Source organism: Anolis carolinensis, chromosome 1 (genome assembly GCF_035594765.1).
Source record: "Anolis carolinensis isolate JA03-04 chromosome 1, rAnoCar3.1.pri, whole genome shotgun sequence".
NCBI classification, from domain to species: Eukaryota; Metazoa; Chordata; class Lepidosauria; order Squamata; family Dactyloidae; genus Anolis; species Anolis carolinensis.
The window spans coordinates 215,465,406-215,491,233 of NC_085841.1; the positions used below are offsets into that span (position 1 = coordinate 215,465,406).

Genomic DNA, 25,828 nt, shown 5'->3' on the forward strand with positions numbered 1-25,828 from the left:
CCAAAATTGGCCCTTTATAGAATTGGGCCTAGTAGCAAATTGGCAGCCTGTTTTTTTTAACTGCGGCTCTTCTTGTTAATTGCATTCAGGTTGACTTAAAAGCTTTTTTTACTGCGGTTCTTCTTGTTGTTAATTGCAATCAGGTTGACTTCTCGCAATCTGATAAATTAGAGACTTCCAAGTCAACAGCCTTTCTCAGGTCTTGCTAATTTAGGGCCATGGCTTCCTTGACTAGTCTATCTATCTACAAAACCATCTCATATCAGTTTCGTTTTTGGTCAATAATTTATTTTGTCTTTTAAGCAACTACATCAGTGGTAAAGATTAGTATATAACAGAGGAAGAAACTGCTAAGATAGAAAAGACAATTTTGTGAGACAGTGTTCTTCTCTGGAGTTATTTATAGAGATGGGTTTATATTTATAGAGATTCATTAGAGATGTGATGTTGCATGATTCCTGTACTTAGCTTATCTTCAACATCTGTAATATTATAATTGTAGTAGGCTTCATGCTTGACTCATTTGATTGAGGGCCAGACTTGATGTTAACAGGAATATATATTCTTGCAATTAATGTATTTCCTCTATCGATATTGCATTTATGCAGCATTTTGATTTGCAAATTAAGGCTGCAATCATCTTTTAATGGCCTCTGAGAAAACAATGTGCATTAAATGCAAAATGTGTACATAAGGAAAATTATTGAAGATATTAAACATATGTCTTTTTCCACTTGAGGAATAGTGCAAATGTATAGTGTTTGTTGGCCCCCAAATTAATAATAATAATAATAAAACTTTATTTATACCCCACCACCATCTCCCCGTGGGGACTCGGGGCGGCTCACAATGTTACAAAAGTAACAGCATTAAACAATATACACAGTTTAAAACACAAATACATTAAACAATATACACAGTTTAAAACACAAATACATTAAACAATATACACAGTTTAAAACACAAATACATTAAACAATATACACAGTTAAAAACACAAGAAGATGATAAAACAGAAGTTAAAACAAAGGTTTATATAATAGTAATAATATCAAACAACCACCAATGCAAATCCGTCAACTTCAAAGGTGGGGGGGGGGGGGGGGGACTATAGCAGCAATATAAGATAAAATCATTAGATTAAAATACCCCGATGAAAGGAGCCAAATTAGCGAAAGAAACATATACATACTGTATATACTTGAGTATAAGCCTAGTTTTTCAGCCCTTTTTTTAAGACTGAAAAAGCCCCCCTCGGCTTATACTCGGGTGAGGGTCCTGGTTTGCTTATATTTGGGTCAGCTTATACTTGAGAATATATGGTACATTTACTATTTTTCTCTATTATTATTGGTATTATTACATTTATTATTTTTCTCTATTATTGTTGCTACTATTACATTTATTTTACTCAATTTTTATTATTAATAATAATACATTTATTATTTCACTCTGATATTATTATTATTATTATTATTATTATTATTATTATTATATTATTTTACTGTATTTATTGCTACATGTATTATTTTCCTGTAATAATAATAATAATAATAATAATAATAATAATAATAATAATAATAATAATAATAACATGTATTATTTTACTCTATTATTATTAAAAGGATACATAAGCACATTTATATTGAAGAAGATGAGAATAATGATTTTATCAGAGTTGGACAATCCTATCTTAAATTAGAGCTTTATGTAAATATTCAAAAACAAACCTACTGATGGTTCAATTAATATAATTTTATTGGTATCTGTTTTTATTTCTGAAATTTATCACTCTCGGCTTATACTGGAGTCAATGTTTTCCCAGTTTTTTTTGGTGGTAAAATTAGGTGCCTCGGCTTATATTCGGGTCGGCTTATACTTGAGTTTATACGGTATATACTAAATACCGTGAGCTCTTGGTGTCCGCTGGAATTTGGTTCCAGGAACCCCGTTTGCACAAAAATCTGTAGATACTGAAATCTAGTTATATACAATGACATAGTAAAATGGTATGTTTACATAAAATGACAAAATCCAAGTTTGCTTTTGGACATATTTATTTAGAAAAGGAATATTTTCAAGCTGTGGATGGTTGACTTCATTAGTACAGAATCAGTGGATGTGGAGGGCCGACTGTATACTAATTATTGCCGAGAGCAGAGAATTTTATCATGGCCTAACCAATTTAAGAATATTAATTGATAAACAGAATATGGATTTGGTTAATGTGTGTGTGTATACAACAGCAAATGGCATTTATTCGGGGGCAATGAATGCACCTGATTAGATTAATGGTGTTCTGGTCAATATTCATCCGCAATCACATCAGTGATCTGGTAATGTGTGCGGATCTTCCTGGGTGGAGTGGAGCATGACATTAAATTTCAGAGCAAAAATATTGATGCCACTTGCTTTCAGAATACATTGATTTTATCTTTGATGTTCAGAGACAGCTCCTTGACGTTCCAGGACTGTATCACACAAGGATTGCAAATCAGCATTGAAGCAAGTATGTAGCTTATCTGCCCCTCCTATGGTTAACCTACCCCCTGCTAATGACAGGAAAAACCCATCAATAGCTGCAAATGCTGCCATGTTCCCATCTTGTACTTTGTGCAACAAGGCCATTAATAATAATAATAATAATAATAATAATAATAATAATAATAATAATACATCACATACATAAAATACATCACACAGTCCTAGACACTTGGGAAGTGTTCGGCTTGTGATTTTTTGATATGAAATCCAGCATATCTATCTTGTTTGCTGTGTCATAATAATAATAATAATAATAATAATAATAATAATAATAATAATAATACTTCATTTATAGCCCGCTACCATCTCCCAAAGGGACTCGGGGCGGCTCACAAAACACTCAAAGTGTGACACAAATTACAACAAGTGCAAAACAAAACATAGGCAATAAACAGTCAATACAACCATCAATTCACAGTACCCCCCCCCCCCCCAAGTAAAAACAATAAAAATTCTGCTTCTGTGCTGGCATGTTGGCACTGAAGCGAAATCAGGAGGTGGGATTCTCCCTTTTCCCCTCTTTTCCCTCATTGTTCCAGAACTCTTTTTTATTTTATTTTAGAGGTTTTTTTAAAAAATCCAGTACTGCTGTAACTATTAGATACCCTGCTGGAGTTGTGAACTGGACACAAGCAGAGCTGGATGATCTGGAGAGAAAAACAAGAAAACTGATGACAATCCACTACTCATCACCATGTAGTGATGTCGACAGACTTTACCTTTCCAGAAAATCAGGAGGCAGGGGGCTTCTACAAGTGAAACAAACGGCAGAAGAAGAGAAACATGCCCTGGCCGATTATGTGAAAGGCAGTCAAGAACCAACATTGAGGGAAGTCAACAGTAGTAAACTGCTTCAAGTGCAAAAGACCAAGAGTGAATACCGTAAAAACGCAATCCAGAGCAGAAGAGAAAACTGGTGAAAGAAAGCTCTCCACAGACAGTTCCTGGGAAAAACCGAGAGCCAAATTGACAAAGAAAAAACATGACTGTGGCTCACAAATGGAACTTTGAAAAATGGGACGGAGGGCCTGATTCTGGCAGCCCAAGCACAAGCCATTAGAACCAATGCCATCAAAGCCAAAATTGAAAAGTCGACGACAGATCCCAAATGTAGACTCTGCAAGGAAGCAAAAGAAACAATAGATCACATCCTCAACTGCTGCAGAAAAATCGCACAGACACACTACAAGCAGAGGCATAACACCGTTGCTCAGATGATTAATTGGAACTTGTGCCACAAATACCATCTGCCTGCGACAAAGAACTGGTGGGGTCACAAGCCAGAAAAAGTTACAGAGAATGAACATGTCAGGCTTCTCTGGGACTTCCGAATTCAGACAGACAGAGTATTGGAGCACAATACTCCTGACCTCACGATCGTGTTAAAAAACAAAGTATGGATTGTCGATGTTGCAATCCCAGGTGACAGCAAGATTGAGGAGAAACAACTAGAAAAGCTGACACGATATGTGGATTTAAAGATCGAATTGCAAAGACTGTGGCACAAGCCAGTCAAGGTGGTCCCAGTGGTGATCGGCACACTAGATGCAGTGCCTAAAGACCTTGGCCTGCACTTGAACACAATCAGCGCTGACAAAATTACCATCTGCCAGCTGCAGAAGGCCACCTTACTGGGATCTGCATGCATTATTCGCCGATACATCACACAGCCCTAGACACTTGGGAAGTGTCCGGCATGTGATCCAATTCAACAGCCAGCAAAGTCTCTGCTGCGGACTCATCTTGTTGTGTTTCAAATAAAAATAATACTAATAATTATGGAACAGTTGAAGTGAAAGAAGGTGGGGCCACAAAGATATGTTGAAGTACAACCACAAGATCTTGGATCCTCTAATTGGCAATATTGTATAAAAGGAGAAGGGTGTGAAAATGAGGGTACGGAGCTGTTATTGCTGCTCATGCGAATACAGTGGAATACCAGCTTCGTGTGATGAGATCCCCAGAAATCCTTTTCTTTTATCATCCCAGGCTTTTGAATCATCAACAGGGTAAAATCACAGCACCCAAGGGATTGTGGTTAATTGAACTGTGTTTAGTGGAAAAAAAAAATACAGCAATACACCTTCTGTGTTTCAAGCCACAGATGATTTAATTGGGAAACGTAAGGTGAAAGGCTGGCCATTTGGATTACTGAGAGCTTCGGAGTTCAACCAAATTTTTAAAAAAGTTTGCGAGCCTCCAGTTGGCACACTTGAGTCCACTTCACTGCAGTCAATGAGGCACCTTTAGAACAGTAAGCACAATAGAGACAAAGGAATACCTTGCAACTCAGAGAAAAAGAAAAGGGCCCTTTGAGATGAAATGTTAACATAAGAAGTGAAAACAGTTTGTGGTAGTTTCAAGCTGGCTCTTTTGGGTTAACTTTCCTGTAGTCACTGAACTATAGTGCCATACCTCAGCAGAGCAGTCTCAATAAAATTAGAAAGATATCCTAAAAAGGTATCCTAGAAACCAGAGAGAGAGAGGAGGGGGGGGAGAGATTTTCTTTTTCTCTCCTATGTGCGCGTGTATGTAAGAAGCTTAACAAATGTGAAGGAAAATGGTTTCTATAGACATTAGTTTTCTTGGCAGACTCAAGCTGACCCTGGTACTCTTTAATATTTCTACTAAGCTACTTTAGTCAACAAAGAGGAAGGGAGAAAAATATAATTCTTGAAAAAGGTACACACATTCTTGACAGCACACAACAGTGACCACGAAACATGAAATATTTTACTACCATGTTTCCATTTTCCATATATTTTCATTATGCTTTAATTGCTGTATTACTGTCCTGATTTTTAAAGAGAGGCACTTGTGAAAGAGAGTCAGATGACATGTGTTTAGGATCTTTAGGTGGGACCAAAGCTCCCTGGTTGAACCTAGGGTTTTCAGAGTAAAAAGTGGAGTACAGTAGAGTCTCACTTATCCAACGTTCTGGATTATCCAACGCATTTTTGTAGTCAATGTTTTCAAGACATCGTGATATTTTGGTGCTAAATTCATAAATACAGTAATTACTACATAGCATTGAACTACTTTTTCTGTCAAATTTGTTGTATAACATGATGTTTTGGTGCTTAATTTGTAAGGTCATAACCTAATTTGATGTGCAATAGGCTTTTCCTTAATGCCCCCTTATTATCCAACGTATTCACTTATCTAACGTTCTGCCAGCCCGTTTATGTTGGATGAGGGTTAGGGTTAGAGACTCTACTGTACCTTTAATGTAGAAGAGGGAATACCTATCCATATATTATGGTCAATCAAGACCAGAATAAAATCAAAGTATATTGGAACAGAGATTCTAATTTGGTCTAAACTTTCAACTGTGTCCATGTTGTCACAGCTTAGTTTGAAAAAAATTTCAAATTATCCAAGCCTCGCTTATCCAAGCCTCTGGATTATCCAAGCCATTTTTGTAGTCAATGTTTTCAATATATCATGATATTTTGGTGCTAAATTCCTAAATACAGTAATTACAACATAACATTACTGCGTATTAAACTGCTTTTTCTGTCAAATTTGTTGTATAACATGTTTTGGTGCTTAATTTGTAAAATCATAACCTAATTTGATGTTTAATAGGCTTTTCCTTAATCTCTCCTTATTATTCAAGATATTCGCTTAGCCAAGCTTCTGCCGGCCCGTTTAGCTTGGATAAATGAGACTCTACTGTATCACTTTGATGGCAAAGAGCAATTGCTGTTTCTAATGGTACATCTACATGAATTAATGCAGTTCAATTTACATAGCTCAAGAATATGGAATCATGGGGGTGTAGATTTACAGAGTCTCTAGCGTTCTCTGCCAAATAGTGCCAATACACCACCAAACTATAACTCCTAGGATTCCATAGCATTGCACCATGGCAGTTACAGCTATGTAAAATTAAATTGATTCTACAATGCAGATGCATCTTTAAAGGTAAAGATAAAGGTTTTCCCTTGCCATTAAGTCTAGTTATGTCCGACTTTGGGGGTTGGTGCTTATCTCCATTTCTAAGCCAAAGAGCCATTGTTGTCCATAGACACCTCCAAGGCCATGTGGCCAACATAACTGCATGGAGCGCCCTTACCTTCCTGGCAGAGAGGTACCTATTGATCTACTTACATTTGCATGTTTTCATACTGCTAGGTTGGCTCACCCCACGCCCTAGTTCCGAACCGCCGACCTTTTGGTCAACAAGTTTAGCAGCTCAGCAGTTTAACCCACTGTGTCACCGGGGGCTCCTTAGATTCATCTTTAGAAGCACCAATTATAATCAATGTGACCTTTCCTCTTCCAGCCTTGATTGACCATTATATGTGGATGAAAATCATGAGAGATTTTTTGTCAACAACACGGACACAGTGGAAATTTAGACCAAATTAAAATCTCTGTCCCAAAAAATAGGTTTCTATAGATAGTGGACTCTGATTTAGATATTATATTTCTGACTACCTTTGATGAAATGTTTAAGTGATTTGTACTCCCTTTCTGTAATTTGTTCTGTTTTTTTTAGAAGCACGTCACTAGCTTTTGTCTGTCTAGCTAACCTTTTATTCTCTCCTTCCACCCCTGTTCAGTCCTCAAACTTTTATTTGAGATGCTCAGCATGCATCTTCTCCAAGCACACTGGGATGTTTGCAGCTTCTCAGCCATGTTTGTTGTCAGAAAAGCATGTTTCATTGCTATATGTTTTGACAGGTAGGAAACATTGGTTGAATATTTTTTGCTTTTTCCTGACAAAAGGGAATAGTAACAAATAGTATTAGCCCAGTGTAGAAAACTTAACAGAAGCTTTAAAGAAATGAAATTTTGTTGTTTTTCTTCTGCAAACGATCACATCATGCGTCAGTTGTCTCTTCTTCATTGGCTTGGTTCCTTGGTCAATAATCTTGAAAAGATGAAGTAGTTCCAGTTCCAAAACTTCCAACCACTCCAGTTTGGCAAGCCCAGTCCTAATTAATCCTCTTTTGTCCCACTTTTCTGCTGCTTTCAAGTTGCGGTGCCAAATTTTGGTGGCATCATAGAATCGTAGAGTTGAAAGAGACCTCATGGGCCATCCAGTCCAACCCCCTGCCAAGAAGCAGGAAATCACATTCAAAGCACCCCCGACAGATGGCCATCCAGCCTCTGCTTAAAAGCCTCAAAAGAAGGAGCCTCCACCACACTCCGGGGCAGAGAGTTCCACTGCTGAACAGCCCTCACTGTGAGGAAGTTCTTCCTGATGTTCAGGTGGAACATCTGCTCCCTCCTCCCTATGACTTCCCTTCACGTATTTGTACATGGCTATCATTGCCTGCTAATATGGTGGTTACGAAAATGACCAGGAGAGTGACCTGCATTTGGTCTGTAAGTCATATTTTTACCATCCCTGTTGTAGATTCAAGCCTAGGTTAAAGGTTTCCCCTACCATTAAGTCTAGTCGTGTCTGACTCTGGGGGTTGGTGCTCATCTCCATTTCTAAGCTGAAGAGCCGGCGTTGTCCGTAGACAACTCCTAGGTCATGTGGCCAGCATGACTGCATTGAGAGCCGTTACCTTCCTGTAGAAGCGGTAGCTATTGATCTACTTATATTTGCATGTTTTCAAACTGCTAGGTTGGCAGAAGCAGGGGCTAATAACGGGAACTCACTTTGCTCCCTGGATTCGAACCACCAACCTTTTGATCAGTAAGCTCAGCAGCTCAGCAGTTTAACCCGCTGCGCCAGCAGGAGCTCCTCCGATTCAAGCCTATGTTTCCTCTATAAGCAATAGAAACAATGCTTTAGGGGTGATGATTGATAGCCAAGTATACAAATAATAGACATCCCAAGTCCAGCTGAGTCAATGTTTGACAAAGGTATTACAGTAGAGTCCCACTTATCTAACATAAACGAGCCAGCAGAACATTGGATAAGTGAATATGTTGGATAACAAGGAGGGATTAAGGAAAAGCCTATTGAACATCAAATTAGGTTATGATTTTTCAAATTAAGCACCAAAACGTCATGTCATACAACAAATTTGACAGGAAAAGTAGTTCAATACACAGTAATGCTATGTAGTAATTACTGTATTTATGAATTTAGCACCAAAATATCACGATGTATTGAAAAGATTGACTACAAAAATGCATTGGATAATCCAGAACGTTTGATAAGTGAGACTCTACTGTATTTAAACAATTTCTGTCTCACCTTTCTGCTGATAATGGAACTTAAGGTGGCTATCAACATATTGAAAACAATATCAGTCAAAAACAACAAAGGCTCAAATAAAAATATAAATGTAACTTTTAAAAACAATTACACAATGTAGACGTGAAAATATGAAACAGTAACAGTGCCCCCTCTCCCCGAGTTTGGCCACTGTGTCTCTAAAAGGATCACCATGACTGGTCTAAACTGATCTTTACTGCAATTTGTTCAGAGATAATGCGGGAGGGTACAAATATGTTGGTAAGAACAAAATCAACAACATGGTTATCACACAAGATATGCTGGCCAGTTCATTGGGTTTTTCAATAGTGTATTCAACCCACCTCTAATTTTATGCACCTATTAATTTAGTAGATATACAACTTAACATTCTGCTATCGTAGAACTTGGGGCAAGCATTCATGAAGTTCCCCAGGAGCCTTCTATCCTGGCACCGATCAGAATCTGACCTGCTTAGTTGCAGCAAAGTGGCTGCCTCATATATCCTCTGACTACTTGCAACAGAAGTTTATTTACAGGATTACTTGCGTACAGTCACTTTTGAAATGGTGTAGGTCCACATATATGGGGAAACAAAATGAAAGCTCTCATTTTGCTTCCTATTACTTTGTAATGTGAAAATTGGAAAATCAGTTATACGGAGACTGTGCTTCTAACACAGAAGGCCCTTGGGGGAAAATAACTTACAGCTTGAATGGCAAAAGCATTCTGCTCACACATATGGGAGATTGAATGGAATGGGCCTTACATTGGCAGACTGCTTTTTAAGAACCGGCCTGTAAAACAGAAGAGGTTTAATGATGATTTGTATTTAGTCAACACCTGTGCACTGTGATCATCACTGGGCTGAACAACAGTGCAATTAAAAAGCTCTTTAAAAGGTATAAAACTCTTTAACGGGAAAAGGGTATTTATTAAGACAGGATATAGGTACTCAATTTAATGGCATCGCTTGGGTATGTTATTTTATTTTATCTCTGCCAACAGGGATTGTGAGTGTTTCATTCTAGCTATCATATATTGATTATTCCTAGCAAGGAAAGTAAGCAGCTTTCTTTCCTTTAATTGGATGATGGAATAAAAGAGCTGAAACTTAAAAACGAGGGGAATATAAATGATAAACACCGCATGAACGATATAAAGAGATCATGCTCACTTCTGTTCATTGCAGCTTTGGGACTCACAAAATGTGGGATAAAATATGGGGATGGAGTTTGCAAGGTGATGGAATACTCAGTGGAGACAAGTAATATGACCATTGAAAAATACTTAGTTTGTTACTTTGACTTCCAACAGACTTGAAAGAGCGATGGCTTGGGCAGGCTATATACAATTCTCTTTAGTCATGCTGCTTCTGGGATGAGGTCTGGCATCAACAACTGGCATCCTTGGGCTATTCCTGAGGCTCTGTATCTCAGGAAGGCCTGCCATCAAGCTGATGGTTGTTCCTATGTTTTCCTACGAGACTTGACAGTCAAGATTTAACATATTGTGATGCCTAGGGCACCTTTGGCCCCTGACCCTGTGGCCATTTCTGTCCAGGACGAAGAAGATTTTGTTTTTCTCCCACGTCAGCAAGATTCAACTCCTTTCCAGATTCCTTCTGTTGACATCTCCGAGCCAGAGCCAATTAAGGATGCCCTTGAAACAGAGCCGGCTCTCCCAGATTCTCCTGAAGGTTTGGTGTTTGATCGTAAGGCGTTTTTGAAAACAGAAAGATCGCAGAGACAAAGTTTGAGGAGAAGTGCCAGATTAGTGGAGCGTGGTGACTATGATTAAGCCCAGTTCTCTTGGGAAAAATTTGGGAGTCGGACACCTGGCGTGGTAACTATGACAAGCTCAGTTCTCCTGGGAAATTTTAGGGAGTCAGGCACCTGGTTTGGGGGAGCTTATGAACTTCAATAAAAGTATTACGCTGGGAACTTTTCTGTGCGGTGTCAACTTTACTTCAGACTGAGAAGCATCACTGTCTCTAGCTTTTGGAATCCAAGCGGTCTGAAGGTGCGCTTACTCTTGAGTAGACCGGGCACCGGTCTACCTCCTTGCCCAAGTTCTGTACATCTAGTTCCTACCTTGCCCTGAAATCCTGCTTTTGGACATTTATTCCGGAGAACTTTTCTTTGCCACTTTGCTCTTTTCCCCACTCAATACTCAAGCCGAGTTTGAGTGTATTTCGGTTTCTGGACTTTGGACTTTAATACTGGACATAAGACTTTCACCTATTGGACTAATTTTGATCTTTCCTGAAAGGTCAATTGCTTATTCAACTTTGCTGCTTATTTCCTTTTGGAACTTTAATTGCTTTAATAAAGATATTATATTGTTATTGGCCTCTGTGTTGGTTTTCAGTGCTCTTGCTGCCTAGGGGTGTAACACATATTCACTTCAATTATTATTATTTGATAACAACAAGATTGGTATACAGCAAATAAGATCACTATGCTGGCTGTTGTATTGGATCACACGTTGGACACTTCCCAAGTGTCTAGGACTATGATGTATCAGCAAATAATGCATGCAGATCCTATTAGGGTGACCTCCTAACTTTATAGAACTTTATTACATTAGGCAGACATTGAAGCTATATCAGGCATGGCATGCCTGGGGGCCGCATTGCGGGCCCAGTCGAGAGGTCTGGGCCAGGAAGGAGGGGTGTTCATACACTGAATGAGGTAGGCCCATAAGAAGTAGGGCCTAGGAGAGAGCAGGACCAGGAGGGGGCAGGGCAGGGCCCGGGTCATCCTCAAGTTGTTCTTCCAGCATAAGTACGAGGTTGCTTGCCCCATCCTTATGCCAGGAGGAATGCAAGAAATGTGGCGACTGCCCCAATTCCCCTCCCCTGATCCTCAGGATGCTCTCTTGGCATTATGCCAGGAGGAAGGCAATACAGGTGGTGGCTGAGAGTGCTCTGGGGGGCTCTCAGCCATCACATGCCTTCCTTGAGCTCTCCTCCCGGCATAAGGATGGGGCCACTTGCTCTGTCCTTATGCCAGGAGAAGGGCAGCGGCTGAGAGTGCTCCAGAGGGCTCTCAGCTGCTATGTGTCTTCCTCCGCCATCATTTTGACATTAGGACGCAGGACGCAGTGTCCTTATGCCAAAAGGACATGGAAAATGAGGAGGGAGCTGAGGAAAACACCCAGGGGGCTGCATCTGGCCCCCGGGCCTTAGTTCACCCATGGATGAGCTAGATCATTGCAATCACATGATGGTGTGTACATCCTTTTACTGATCTGCCTCCTTCCCATGACAATCAGGTTCCTCATTACTGACAGTCAAAACTCCTCAATAGCTTGTGATCTTGTAATATTCTCATCACCTACCTTGGTGTAATAGGTGTGCTCCGCTTCTTTGCCAGCATCCCAGCAGTAAGGTGATATCGGGAGTGGCGGGATCCTACTCTTCTCTTCACTATTCCCAAGATGGCTGGGGTTTTTTTGCTTATTTTTTTTACTTTATAGCTATATTTGACTTTTCTTATTTTTTAAAGCTGAAATTGTGAAATTAAAGAATTATGGAACAGTGGAAGCGCAGGAAGGAAAGGATATGAGGGTATGTGGAAGTAAAATTGTATATATTGTATATAAAATTATATATAAATAAAGTTTTATTATTATTATTAAAATTGTAGGATAGCAAATTACCAAATTGGTGCAATAACGTGCATGAAAAGAGATGTGATACAAAGGTGCTCATCCCAATATGTATCTGCTAGCAACAATAGTGTGAGTGTAATGGAATAGCAGGTTTATGCAATAAAATTCATAGTGTAGCTTTGGGTCACATTGGGAAATGGGAGCCCCCAGTGGCATAGTGGGTTAAAGCCTTGTGACTTGAAGGTTGGGTTGCTGATCTGAAGGCTGCCAGGTTCGAATCCAACCCGGGGAGAGCGCGGATGAGCTCCCTCTATCAGCTCCAGCTGGGGACATGAGAGAAGCCTCCCAAAGGATGGCTCCCAAACATCAAAACATCCGGGCGTTCCCTGGGCAACGTCCTTGCAGACTGCCAATTCTCTCAAACCAGAAGCTACTTGCAGTTTCTCAAGTCACTCCTGACACGGAAAAAAAAAAAAAAACAGTGGGAAATTTAACTGGTGCTTCCAGCATGCCAAGAGGCTGTTTTTTGCCTGGTTCCAGTTCAACTGGTGCTTGTCCTCTAGAGAAGCAGAGACATGAAGAAAATGAAATTTGAAAAAGAAGGGGAGAAACAGATTCATGAAATTACACTAGACATTAAGGGGAATAGGATTTGTTTAAACTTAAGCTGTTTTCTCTCCCACAATGGTTTCATTTGGAATATCTACCTCAGACTTAGAAATTAAACACTTGTTTACATATAAATGATATATTGAAAAACAAAGCACTTTAGCTGCTAGATACATAGGTGATGAAAATAATGTACAATGATAAATATCCATATTTCTTCGCATAATAGTTGCCACCACAATATAGTCACAAGATTGATAGACTTCTGGATATTTTCATGACGGGAATCTCTTGATAACCTATCTATTAACAATTGGCTAAGCAAAATGTATTCTGTCACCACACTGGAAAGAATTACTTGTAAATTTAGAGCATAGAAAGGAACAAAAAAGAAGAGACTAGATTTGGGGAGCATCTGTTTATTTTGTTGTTTAATATTGTGCATTGCCACTGAAGATCCTCAACCTATCAATCGAGCTTCTGGAGAGATGTTCTTTGGAGTTGTTGATCCTGCTTCAGCATTAAGAGGCACTTGATTTTGAATGAAAACAGTTTGCAGAACAAAAGATTGAGAGATATTCTCACTGATATGAACTGATTGATTTTTACCAGCATCATTGCACTTAACTTCCTTCCGAGGTTTTATTCTCTCTAGTTTTAGAGTGTTACTCAATTAAGTATGTTCTGTAATAAATCAAAACAAAAATGCAAAAGATTTTCATGCAATTTAGGACCAATCAGCAAACATCAACTTTCCTTTCAGAAAGTGGCTGTTTTGGGCTTATTTTGGATGGAATGTAGAATAAAATAAAGGTTTGTTGCTACCAACAAAATTTCTGTTTTACCAAGTTAGATATAAAGGTGACTATGTGCAGTTAGGCATACAATAGAAAGCTTAGGAAGAAAAAAGAGAATACAAACTATAAAGTATATCAATAATAAAATAGACATAAAAATGGCAAGGACCTTTTGGGGGTATAGCTATGTCACGGAGTAATGTTGCCATTTGTTTACCAGAGTATTCACAAACACATCTTTGCAGACCTTAGGGCTCATTTGTTTATTGCACTTTGAGCTACTATGGCTGAAGCAAATGAGCATACTAAAATCAAATGATACCCCATCTCTTTCCGTGGAAAGTGTGCAAATTTATTCGACTGCTTAGGCTGTGTAGTCAAATTGAATGAGACTAAAGTATGCTCAGTGCTTTCCCCTCCAATGTGTATGCACATTTCTCTCAGGAAGAATATGAATCTGATCTGGTTATTCTTAATGCCTTCTACCCCTCCTCTATTCAAATATATCAGCAGATGGTAATATTTTTGCTGTGCAGGAGAAAAGAGGACAGAGCTTTCTTTTTAATTGGCCCAAGTTTAATAAAGTCTTTAAAAGTTTATAAACTTTGACTTTAAAAATAAAACACTGCATAAAGAGTAGACATAATTTATTTAAAAAATATGTTCCTATGATGGATGACTGTAAGGTATCAGCGTTCTGCCTGTTGCAGCAGCCCTAAATGGTTTGGGTCCAGGCAGGGCTGTAGCCAGAAAAATTTTTCGGAGGGGGTTTTGAAAATGTGTGTGTGTGTGTGGGGGGGGGGTTGAACCCCTAAACCACCCCCCCCACCTGGCTACAGACCTGTCAATATCTGCTTGAGATAGTGCCTGGAGGGACTCTTAATTTTTTGTGTCTCATAGACTTAGCATGGGGATTTGGTTAACCAGTTAATATTCATGAGTAAACCAGGTTTTTTTTTTTAACCTGAAAAATTTTGGGGGTGGTTTGAATCCCTAACCCCCCCCCCTCCCCGGCTACAAAGAAGTAAAATGGCCCCCTTTCTCCTCTGTTTTAAAAAATTCTTGAAACCCATCTTTGCAACTTAGCTTATGAAGAGGATTAGAACATCTTAATACATAACCTGGAAAATCACTCTTGGTTGTTCTACATCATCATCATATTATTTTATACAACATCAATCATCCTCATTGTATACTTTTAATGTATTTTAATTATTTAGATTTAATTATTATGTAAATGTGTATGTTAAGGTTTATTTGTTTTAATTATTCTTTGGTTAGTCATTTAAGTTTATAGGTTTATATTGATGCTATTTATTTACTGTCTGCTTTGTTTTGTTTGTTCATTATGGCATTGAATGTTTTCCATTTCTGTTCTGGAAACCACCCTGAGTCCCCTCGGGGATGGGGTGGGATAATAATAATAATAATAATAATAATAATAATAATAATAATAATAATAATAATAATAATATAATAAGAAGAAGGCATGATCCTTGCAGCCCAGGAGCAAGCCATCAGACCAAATGCAATTAAGACCAAGATTGAAAAATCATCTGATGACCCAAAATGCAGACTGTGCAAGAAAACCGACGAAACCATTGATCATATCCTCAGCTGCTGTAAGAAAATCACACAGACAGACTACAAACAGAGGCACAACTATGTGGCCCAAATGATTCATTGGAACTTATGCCTCAAGTACTACCTCCCAGCAGTAAAGAACTGGTGGGATCCCAAACCTGCAAAGGTAATGGAAAATGAACACGCAAAGATACTGTGGGACTTCCGAATCCAGACTGACAAAGTTCTGGAACACAACACACCAGACCTCACAGTTGTGGAAAAGAAAAAGGTTTGGATCATTGATGTTGCCATCCCAGGTGACAGTCGCATTGACGAAAAACAACAGGAAAAACTCAGCCACTATCAGGACCTCAAGATCAAACTGCAAAGACTCTGGCAGAAACCAGTACAGGAGGTCCTGGTGGTGATCGGCACATTGGGTGCCATGCCAAAAGATCTCAGCCAGCATTTGGAAACAATAGACATTGACAAAATTATGATCTGCCAACTGCAAAAGGCCACCCTGCTGGGATCTGCGCGCATCATCCAAAAATACATCACACAGTCCTGAACGCTTGGGAAGTGTTCGACTTTTGATTTTGTGATACGAAATCCAGCATATCTATCTTGTTTGCTGTGTCATACTATGTTGTTGTGTCAATAATAATAATAATAATAATAATAATAATAATAATAATAATTCCTAGGTAGCCAATTCTGTCTCTGAATGGAATAGGCAAATGAGCTTGATGTTTTCCTTGCCAGTCAATCTGTGTCCATACCTCACAACCTCTGAGGATGCCTGCCATAGATGTGGGCGAAACGTCAGAAGAGAATACTTCTGGAACATGGCCACACAGCCCGAAAGACATACAACAACCCTGTGATCCCGGCCATGAAAGCCTTCGACAACACAATCTGTTTGTTTTTCTCCAGATGTACCCAATTCCCTTTCCAGCATGCTAGGTCCTTTTTCCACTTTTACCAAAAAGCCCATTTGGCTTTTGAAAACTTTCAGCCTTGTGGCTCTGCTTCAGCTTGCCAGCCAACCGACTCCAGTATCTATCTTCCTGAGATTCACTAATTCTCTTGTGGCTTCTTGTTTTATTTTCCTGAAAGTTAGCGGCAACACAAAATGGCTGATGGGGACAGATGTTGTCTGCACAAATAGAACTATGTTATCAGTGTCAAGATTTGAAAGTGGTTGATTATTGTTGAAGATCAATGTTTTGATGTGCGACCTCATCAAATGGGCAAAATTGCCCATCTTAGGATGCTAGGATCTCAGTTGGGGCACGGAGCCCACCAGCTCCTGTCACATGATCAACTTCTGTCTGGGCTCCGTGCTTCAACTGAAGTCCAAGTATTATAGGAGGCAGTAGTGGCAACACAGGAGGTTTCTTGTGTTGCATAAGAAACCACAGGGCGAAGCTGGACAGCAATGCTTCCCCATGTGGGATAGGATGAGTGGCAAGGCACGTGATGCGGGGAAACAGGTTCCCCATGCCCTTTGCCGGGCCCTGCCAAATTTGCCATGATTTGTGGCAATCGGGGTGGTGTGTGTGTGTGTGTGTGTGTGTGTGAATGTGATGAGGTTGTTAGTCAAAAACCTCATTTCTACTAGGATGCACCCAATATTCCAAATGATTGGGTTGGGCTATTTAAATGATGGGTCTATATCCCCATTTAGAAAGAACCATTGCCTTATTAATTTGGCATAATCAGATCTGATTAAATAAATGGCCATATTAATAAGTCTATTCTGACCAAGGAGCCCCGGTGGCGAAGTGCGTTAAATCACTGAGCTGGAGACCGAAAGGTCCCAGGTTCAAACCCCGGGAGCGGCGTGAGCGGCCGCTGTTAGCTCCAGCTCCTGCCAACCTAGCAGTTCGAAAACATGCCAATGTGAGTAGATCAATAGGTACCGCTCCGGCGGGAAGGTAAGGGCGCTCCATGCAGTCATGCTGGCTACATGACCTTGGAGGTGTCTACGGACAACGCCGGCTTAGAAATGGAGATGAGCACCAACCCCCAGAGTCAGACATGACTGGACTTAACGTCAGGGGAAAACCTATACCTTTAAATTTAAATGATGGGTCTATATCCTCATTTAGAAAGAACCATTGCCTTATTAATTTGGCATAATCAGATCTCATTAAATACATGGCCATATCAATAAGTCTATTCTGACCAAGGGTGATGCCTTCCTTCTGATTTGGCTTTGAAGTTTATTAGTAAACTAAAGCAGTGTACTACTTTAAGATCATTCAGTGGTTCTATAAGTTGCAATAGGCTGTGATCCTCTACCACGAAGTGCACTTAGTTTATGAAAATTTGCATATCAGGCCAAGAAGCATGGAGAAGCGCTACTGGAAACAAGCAATAGCCAAAGAAAGAGAAAGAAGGAAAAGGAGTAAAGGAAGGAAGGCGCAAGGAATTTTGCCTATAAGAAACACATCCCATCACCTGAAAACTGTATAGGCAGCACTATTTTTGAATAGACATCAGTAATCAAGTGCCACCTAAGCCAGGCACAGTAATCAGTTTGCTAGAAGTCAGGCTACAACACGCATCAAATTTTTAATTTTCCTGAGTATGTGTATTATCTAGTATATACTATTTTCCCTGGCTTTTCTCCGCGTGTGTTTACATGGGATGTTCAATCTGAATCAATGTGACTAGAACAGATGTTAAATGACCGTGTCCAAGTCACTTATGTGCTATTTTATACTTCTCTTCATGAACTGTGCCTGGCTTAGGTAGCACTTGATATCCATCTCCAAGCCAGACCATATGCCCCGGTATTTGGAGAATGTAAATCTGAAATCAACTAGTCAGCTGCTGCCTCTGTAGCTCTCCTCAAATGCAGAAGGGAGAGGATTTATGTGGGAATAAAATCTTGACTACTGAAATGCTGTTACAGAAGTGTAATTGAGAAGAAAATTTTCACTGATATTTCATTTTACTGAGAAAAGGGGGAGAGGGGTGGGAGAAGGATAACGGAAGCAGTCTTGTGCTAGATTTTCCTGAAAGCAGTCAATCGCTTAGTCTATGGAGAGAAATGCAAACAGATGTCCTTGAGCATAATTACAATGTCTTTTATCAATAATTTAGCTAACAAATGTTTCTTTCCTCAATATATTATTGACATAGAGGGAACTACACATCCCCAGGGTTCAGTTCGGAGATGTGGACAAGGTGCTTGGAGAGGTGAGAGCAGTCACATGCATCCTAGACCCCTGCCCATCCTGGCTTGTAAAGGAAGCCAGAGGGGGTTTGGCCGAGTGGGTGAAGGTGGTGGTTAATAAAACTGCTGTTGAAAAATCCATCAGTGGACCACACTCAATTGGTGAACTATTGGCCAGTTTCCAATCTCCCCTTTTTGGGCAAGGTTGTGGAATGTATGGTGACCTTACAACTCCAGGCATTCTTGGTAGACACTGATTTTCTGGATCCGGCACAGTCTGGCTTTAGGCTGGGACACGGAACTGAAACAGCCTTGGTCACCTTAGTGGATGATCTATGCCGGGAGCTGGACAAGGGGAGTGTGTCCCTGCTGGTTCTGCTGGACCTCTCAGTGGCCTTTGATACCGTCAACCACAGTATCCTTCTGGGATGCTTTGCGGGAATGGGCCTTGGAGATATTGTTTTGCAGTGGCTCCAGTCCTTCTTTGTGGATCGCTCTCAGAAGGTGTTGTTGGGGGACACCTGCTCGGCCCCACAGCCTTTGTTCTGTGGGGTCCTGCAGGGTTCAATATTGTCCCCCATGTTGTTTAACATCTACATGAAGCCGCTGGGAGAGATCATCCGGAGTTTCGGGGTACGGTGTCATCTGTATGCAGATGATGTCCAACTCTGTCACTCCTTTCTACCTGCTACTAAGGAGGCTGTTCAGGTCCTAAACCGGTGCTTGGCCACTGTGATGGTCTGGATGAGGGCGAACAAATTGAAATTGAATCCAGACAAGACAGAGGTCCTCGTGGTCAGTCGCAAGGCCAAACAGAGTATAGGGTTACAGCCTGTGTTGGATGGGGTCACCCTCCCCCTGAAGACATAGGTTCACATCTCGGGAGTCCTCCTGGACTCATTGCTGAGCCTGGAGCCCCAGGTCTCAGCAGTGGCCAGGGGAGCTTTTTCACAATTAAAACTTGTGCGTCAGTTGCACCCAGAGGCGGTCCAACCATAAGGCGAACTAGGCACTTGCCTGTGGCGCCATCGTCCCAGGGGCACCATCGTCCTGAGAGGAGGGCACCACTCTCCACCTCCTTCTCTTTTGGGCCTTCCGGCGGCCACGCTGGGCCTCCTGGTGCCCGTGCTGGGCTTTCCGGCCGGCGCAGACCCATCTTCACACTACGGGAGCCCACCTTTGGGGCCTTCAGAGATTGTGAGGTCTGTGGGAACTTGGAAGTTAGGTATGTGGGGTTTATATATCTGTAGAAGGTCCAGGGAGGGAGAAAGAACTTTTCTTTGAAGCAGGTGTGAATGTTGTAATTAATCACCTTGATTAGCATTTAATGGCCCTGTGGCTTCAAGACCTGGCTTCTTCTTGCCTGGGAGAATCTTTTTTTGGGAGGTGTTAGCTGTCCCTGATTGTTTACTGTCTGGATTTCTTCTGTTTTCAGAGTGTTGTTCTTTATTTATTGTCCTGATTTTAGAGTTTTTTTTTAATACTGAGGGCTATCTGGGTTATCTAAGTCCACACTGCCCTATATCCCTGTTCAATGTTTAGTGCTAAATTTGCAAATATAGTAATTCCTACATAACATTACCATGTATTGAACTGCTTTTTTCTATTGATTTGTTGTAAAACATGATGTTTTGGTTCTTAATTTGTAAAATCATAATGTAATTTGATGTTTAATAGGCTTTTCCTTTATCTTTCCTTATTATCCAACATTTTCACTTATCTAACGCTTTTATTTTTCAGTGATTGGTTTTGGGGGGGGGCGCCAAAATTCTGTTCGCCTACACTTGAAAAATACCTAGGGCCGGCTCTGGTTGCGCCCATACCTTGGGAAGTCTGACTTGGCCATGGCAGTCCATGCTCTGGTTACATCCCAAATAGATTAGTGCAACACGCTCTATGTGAGGTTGCCTTTGAAGACTGTTCAGAAGCTGCATCTGGTCCAACGGGCCGCAGCTAAATTGCTCACCGGAGCTGCAGACAGGGAGTACACAACCCGCCTGTTATGCCAGCTCCACTGGCTGCCAGTTTGCTACCGATCACAATTCAATGTGCTGGCTTTAGCCTATAGAGCCCTAAATGGTTCTTGCCCAGTTTACCTGTCCGAATGTATCTCCTCCTACAAACCATTTCGGAGTCTAAGATCATCTGGGGAGGCCCTGCTCTCAGTCCTGCCCTCTTCGCAGTTGCGGTTGGCGGGGACGAGAGACAGGGTCTTAGCTATGAATTATTGCCACATTGTCAAGCCACCCTGAGTCCCCTGTGGGGTGAGAAGGGTGGGGTAAAAGTATAGTAAATAAAGAAATAACTAACTAAAATGGGCTGAAAATGAGAGGATTTCTTCAACTTTAATGATTATTTAAAAGAGAGAATTTGAACTCGTGTTGCTTGTCACACAACCCAATAGAGAACAATACTGACTGAAACCATTACAGGAGCCCTCACCAATTTTCAGTCTAGCTGTCCTAATTTTACCTATTGGCTCATTTCGTTTTCAGCAACCTGTGCTGCTCACAGGTTTTCTGTCTCTTTAAAAAGCTTACAGATTCTTCAGTGTGTGTGTGTTTTACTGTGAGGGTTGAGGTGTGCATGAATTGGGAGGGGAGGGAGAGAGAGAGGGGGGGGGGGAGAGAGAGAGAGAGAGAGAGAGAGAGAGAGAGAGAGAGATACTAACTTCTTCTTCCAGCTCCTGAATTGTCTCCTTGGAGAAAAGAGGCCACCTCATTATGGTTACAATAGACAAATTCCACGTGGTCTACTTTCATGGCCTTGACTTCTGCGTTGTTGGTTTTTTTTATACCTCTGAGACTTGCCACTCATGTTGACTCAGATTTGCAGTGTGTGATGAAGTGATAAAATCAATGGCGAGAACGCATATGCTTCTCTAGTGTTCAGAGAGACTATATTATTTATTGCTATTGTGGTAAGTTAAACCTACTCCACAATTGTCTGTCAAGATGCATTTACTTTTTGGATTTTTATTGATTTTATTTATTTTCTTGCAACTTGGGAACTGTTTCCAGAGGCACAATACACAGTATCTTATTGTAATTCTAGATAGGTCTACTCAGAACCCGCTAGATCAGGGATCAGTGGGTATTAATGTAAGGCTTATCATATGGGGATTTTACACCATAAAATTAATGCAATTTGACACTACTTTAAGTGCCATGGCTTAGGTATGGTGTTTTGAGAGTTGTAGTTTGGTTCTTGGGCAAGAAAGGGTAAAAACCTTATCCAACTACAACTCCCAGGATTCCATAGCACATTAATTCTACAATGTAAATGCACTCTATGTTTATTTATTTATTTATTTACAGTATTTATATTCCACCCTTCTCACCCCGAAGGGGACTCAGGGCGGATCACATTATGTACATATAGGGCAAACATTCAATGCCCATAAACACATAGAACCGAGACAGAGACAGACGCAGAGGCAATTTAACCTTCTCCTGAGGGGATGTTCGATCCTGGCCACAGGGGGGAGCAGCTGCTTCATCATCCACTCTGACGGCACTTCCTCACTTCCTCATTCCAACGTTGTAAATTAGTTAAACTTGCCTCCCCACTTTTATAAGTGGTACCTTATTTCCTACTTGATAGATGCAACTATCTTTCGGGTTGCTAGGTCAGCAACGAGCAGGGGCTATATTTTATTATTTATTGACGGGTGCTCACCCTGCCACGGGCTGGCCTCGAACTCATGACCTCATGGTCAGAGTGATGTATTGCAGCAGCTGTTTACCAGCTTGCACAACAGCCCGGCCCCAGTTGTGGTGGGAATTGTTTGGTCCTCCAAACTTAATTTGCACTTTTAATAAAACCAGCCCATTTACTTTGATCATATATGTTGGAAGATTCTCATGCCACTGTTAGGTATAGTATAATTGTTGTCCGAAAATCTTGGGGTCCATTCTGTGTGTGCTGGCTCCAATTGATTCCAATATAGATATGCAGAATTGGGGGCAGAGTCAGAGATTGTTTATTGCTCCATTGGCCAAAAAGGGATGTCAGGGGAAGAATTCATAAATCTGACATACCCCACAGTTACAACCGTGGACATTTTATAGACATTTGGAAAGAATAGACATTACAGTGATTGCTACAAAGTGGGGTACACAATCTTATTGATTTAAAAATGCATTCATTGTTGTAAGATTTACAGTCTGTGGGCTCCTCCACATCGACCCAGGACCCATAATGGATTTTGGATTATCCTGAGGCATTCAGATGAATCCAGAGTAAACTGGGATTTCCTGTTTTATTCTAGATTATAAAAACATGGAAAAGATCCAGACCTTACTGCAAGGTCCAGATCTTTTTTGGTATTGGGCCTGTGGAAATTGACTCTTGGGACTGCCTTCTATGATCCCAATTGCCATCCTGATTCTTCGGGCTCTAAGAGCCCAAAGGAGCAGGATGGCACCCAGGGCCTGCCCTAGGTAATATTCAAGTGTAACCAACAGTATTTTGGCACCCCCCCCCCCCCCCCCAAAAAAAAACAAAACAATCAGGTCCTAAGATGTATATATCAACCCTCAGTTACCAAGAGTAAAATAAATACAAATTAAAACTTTGGAAAACAAGAGTCAATACAAAGAAAAACTAATGGGGGGGCATTTAACATTTTGAGAAAGCAGAGAAACGGAGATAATCGGGACATGCATGGAGGAGAGATCAACTCCCTCCTCTCCTCCCAATCTAAGCTGATCCTTTACATGCAGCTTCCTACAAACTCCTGAGAACTCCAGCAAACTTCTTAAATGGGGATCAAGGCTCTGCGATTGGTGCAATTCCCCCCCCCCCTTCCAGGCTTCCAATTTGTTTCAGGATTTTCTGCATTTCCCCCTTACAATACTGGTTTGAAACTGCATAGAAATGTGTTGTCAAAGGCTTTCATGGCTGGAATCACAGGGTTGTTTTGTGTTTTCCGGGCTGTATGTCCATGTTCCAGAAGCATTTTCTCCTGACATTTTGCCCACATCTATGCCAGGCATCCTCAAAGGTTGTGTTGTACCTCACAACCTCTGAGGATGCCTGCCATAGATGTGGGCGAAATGTCAGGAGAGAATACTTCTAGAACATGGCCATACAGCCCAGAAAACCTACAACAACACTGCATAGAAATGTCAGTGTGGATAGATTATTATGCCTTTAATCCTCCAGTATTAATAGCCTCACTTTCCATCTGAACTTGCTCTAAACAGGGTGTCCCAAAAAAGGTATCCACACTTAAAAACAGATACCTTAATTGAGTTTTGTTTTTCCCTCATGTTAAACCCATTGGAATTAATAATTGAAATCAGGCACCTTCTACACTGCCTTATGTCCCAGGATCTGATTCCAGATGATCTGATTTAAACTGGATTATATGAGTCTCCACTGCCATATAATCTGGGATAAGAAGATAATCTGGGATCTTGCGTAAGACTAGATTAGACGTATGTTTAGTAGGTGAGAAGGAGAAGGACACAAGGGAGGGAAGAGTCAATAGGGAGTATGGAAATCAAGGAAATAATGACCCCAGTCAATCTAATCAAACTCCTAAAAAGAAGAGGATGATGTAAAGAAACATGGTGTGGATCTTAAACTTGAAATAGGTCAAGAAATGACCTATTTCCCCTGACGTTAAGTCCAGTCATGTCTGACTCTGGAGGTTGGTGCTCATCTCCATTTCTAAGCTGAAGAGCCGGCGTTGTCAGTAGACACCTCCAAGGTCATGTGGCCGGCATGACTGCATGGAGCACCATTACCTTCCCGCTGGAGCAGTACCTATTGATCTACTCACATTTGCATGTTTTTGAACTGCTAGGTTGGCAGGAGCTGGAGCAACAGCGGGTGCTCACTTTGCTCCCGGGATTTGAACCTGGGACCTTTTGGTCTGCATGTTCAGCAGCTCAGTGCTTTAACACACTTCGCCACCGGGGTTCCCAAGAAATGACTAGATACAGGTATATTCCAAAACCTTGAATATACAGGTAAATTAAAATAAAAAGAATCAGAAACGTTCAGTACTTTTAGGCAGTCTGCGTTAACCCTTTGTGGTCAACCTTGCTCACATTCAATTCCATCCTGAAAAATAAAACCCACACCAAAAACATTGTTTTGTGATAAAACATAGGTGATATTATGCTGGTGACATTTTTTAAAAATTGTTTTTAAAAAACAAATTGTCATTTGGATTTGTCATTTTATGGTTTTATAGCTTTTTAATTCAATACCCAAAGGGTGGTATAAAAAAACAAAGAAGCAACTGCAAGATTAGCACGGCAAGGTCAAAACTTCTGTACGCAATGTCAATTTCAGAGTTTCTTGACAGTTTGAATTGAAGGAACTAGAGCTACTTAAGAACCTTTAAGTACTTCACAAATGCGGGCCTACATGCATAGTCTCTTGTAGGACAAAGGCTCCAAGCCTCTTCTTCTTTAGCATAATTAAATTCAATGGGAGCTTGGAGTGTGAGATGAAAACAATAGTTAGGGCAAGACGGCTATCACAAGTAAAGCTCGGGGAATAGACTATTTTTTTAAATCTACAGTTTGACCTGGCAAACTTAAAACAGACTACTTACAGGCTAACACCTCTCCACAAGCCTATATACAACAAGAAAATAATTTCTTCCCTCTTGACAGCACAATCATGAGAAAAATACAAAGAGAGCTAACCTGAAGATTGCATTTGTTTACATAATCTATGATGTATTTCTTGTGATTTAAATGTCTGAGTGGCAGTTTAATGTAAGTGTTTGTTTAATGTGCTGCTCAATATGGCTGATGTCCCTGAAGTAGTTTTCCCCAACTTGATGTTCTCCAGATTTTCTACATTACTATTGTCAGAAACTACTATCCAGAACAGCAATGGCTCCAATATTTCTGAATGACATCCAAAGTTCTGGAAGAAGCAGGAATCATTTCAGACAAATTTGGTTCAAGTAAATACTACATCTCTTCAACTCTGTGACAGTTTGGGCTCTTCTACACCAGCTAGTTAATGCTGCACTATCTCACACTATTTTCCATCACTTCCATCACTATTTTCCTGGATCTTTTGACCCAAATCGGGATTTTAATATTATTGTGTATATTGACTTTTATGACTGTTTTTAATCATGTTGAAGTTTTACTGCTCGGTTTAATGTTTTATCTGATTTGTGCTGTCGTGTCTGGGCATGGCCCCATGTAAGCCGCCCCGAGTCCCTCCGGGGAGATGGGGCGGGATATAAGAATAAAATTATTATTATTATTATTATTATTATTATTATTATTATTATTATTATTATTATTATTCATTTCACAATGCCTTCTTTTGTCATTTTCTTCAGCACCTGGACAGCACTGGCTGGATGTG

At 40.5% G+C, this 25,828-nt stretch overlaps 1 protein-coding gene across 1 annotated transcript in view; it reads left to right on the forward strand.

Annotated features, from left to right (window-relative positions):
• LOC134294344 (proline-rich protein 36-like) overlaps positions 1 to 25,828 on the forward strand; it is a 503,650-nt gene that overhangs the window by 17,725 nt on the left and 460,097 nt on the right. The gene's annotated exons all lie outside the window — the stretch shown is intronic.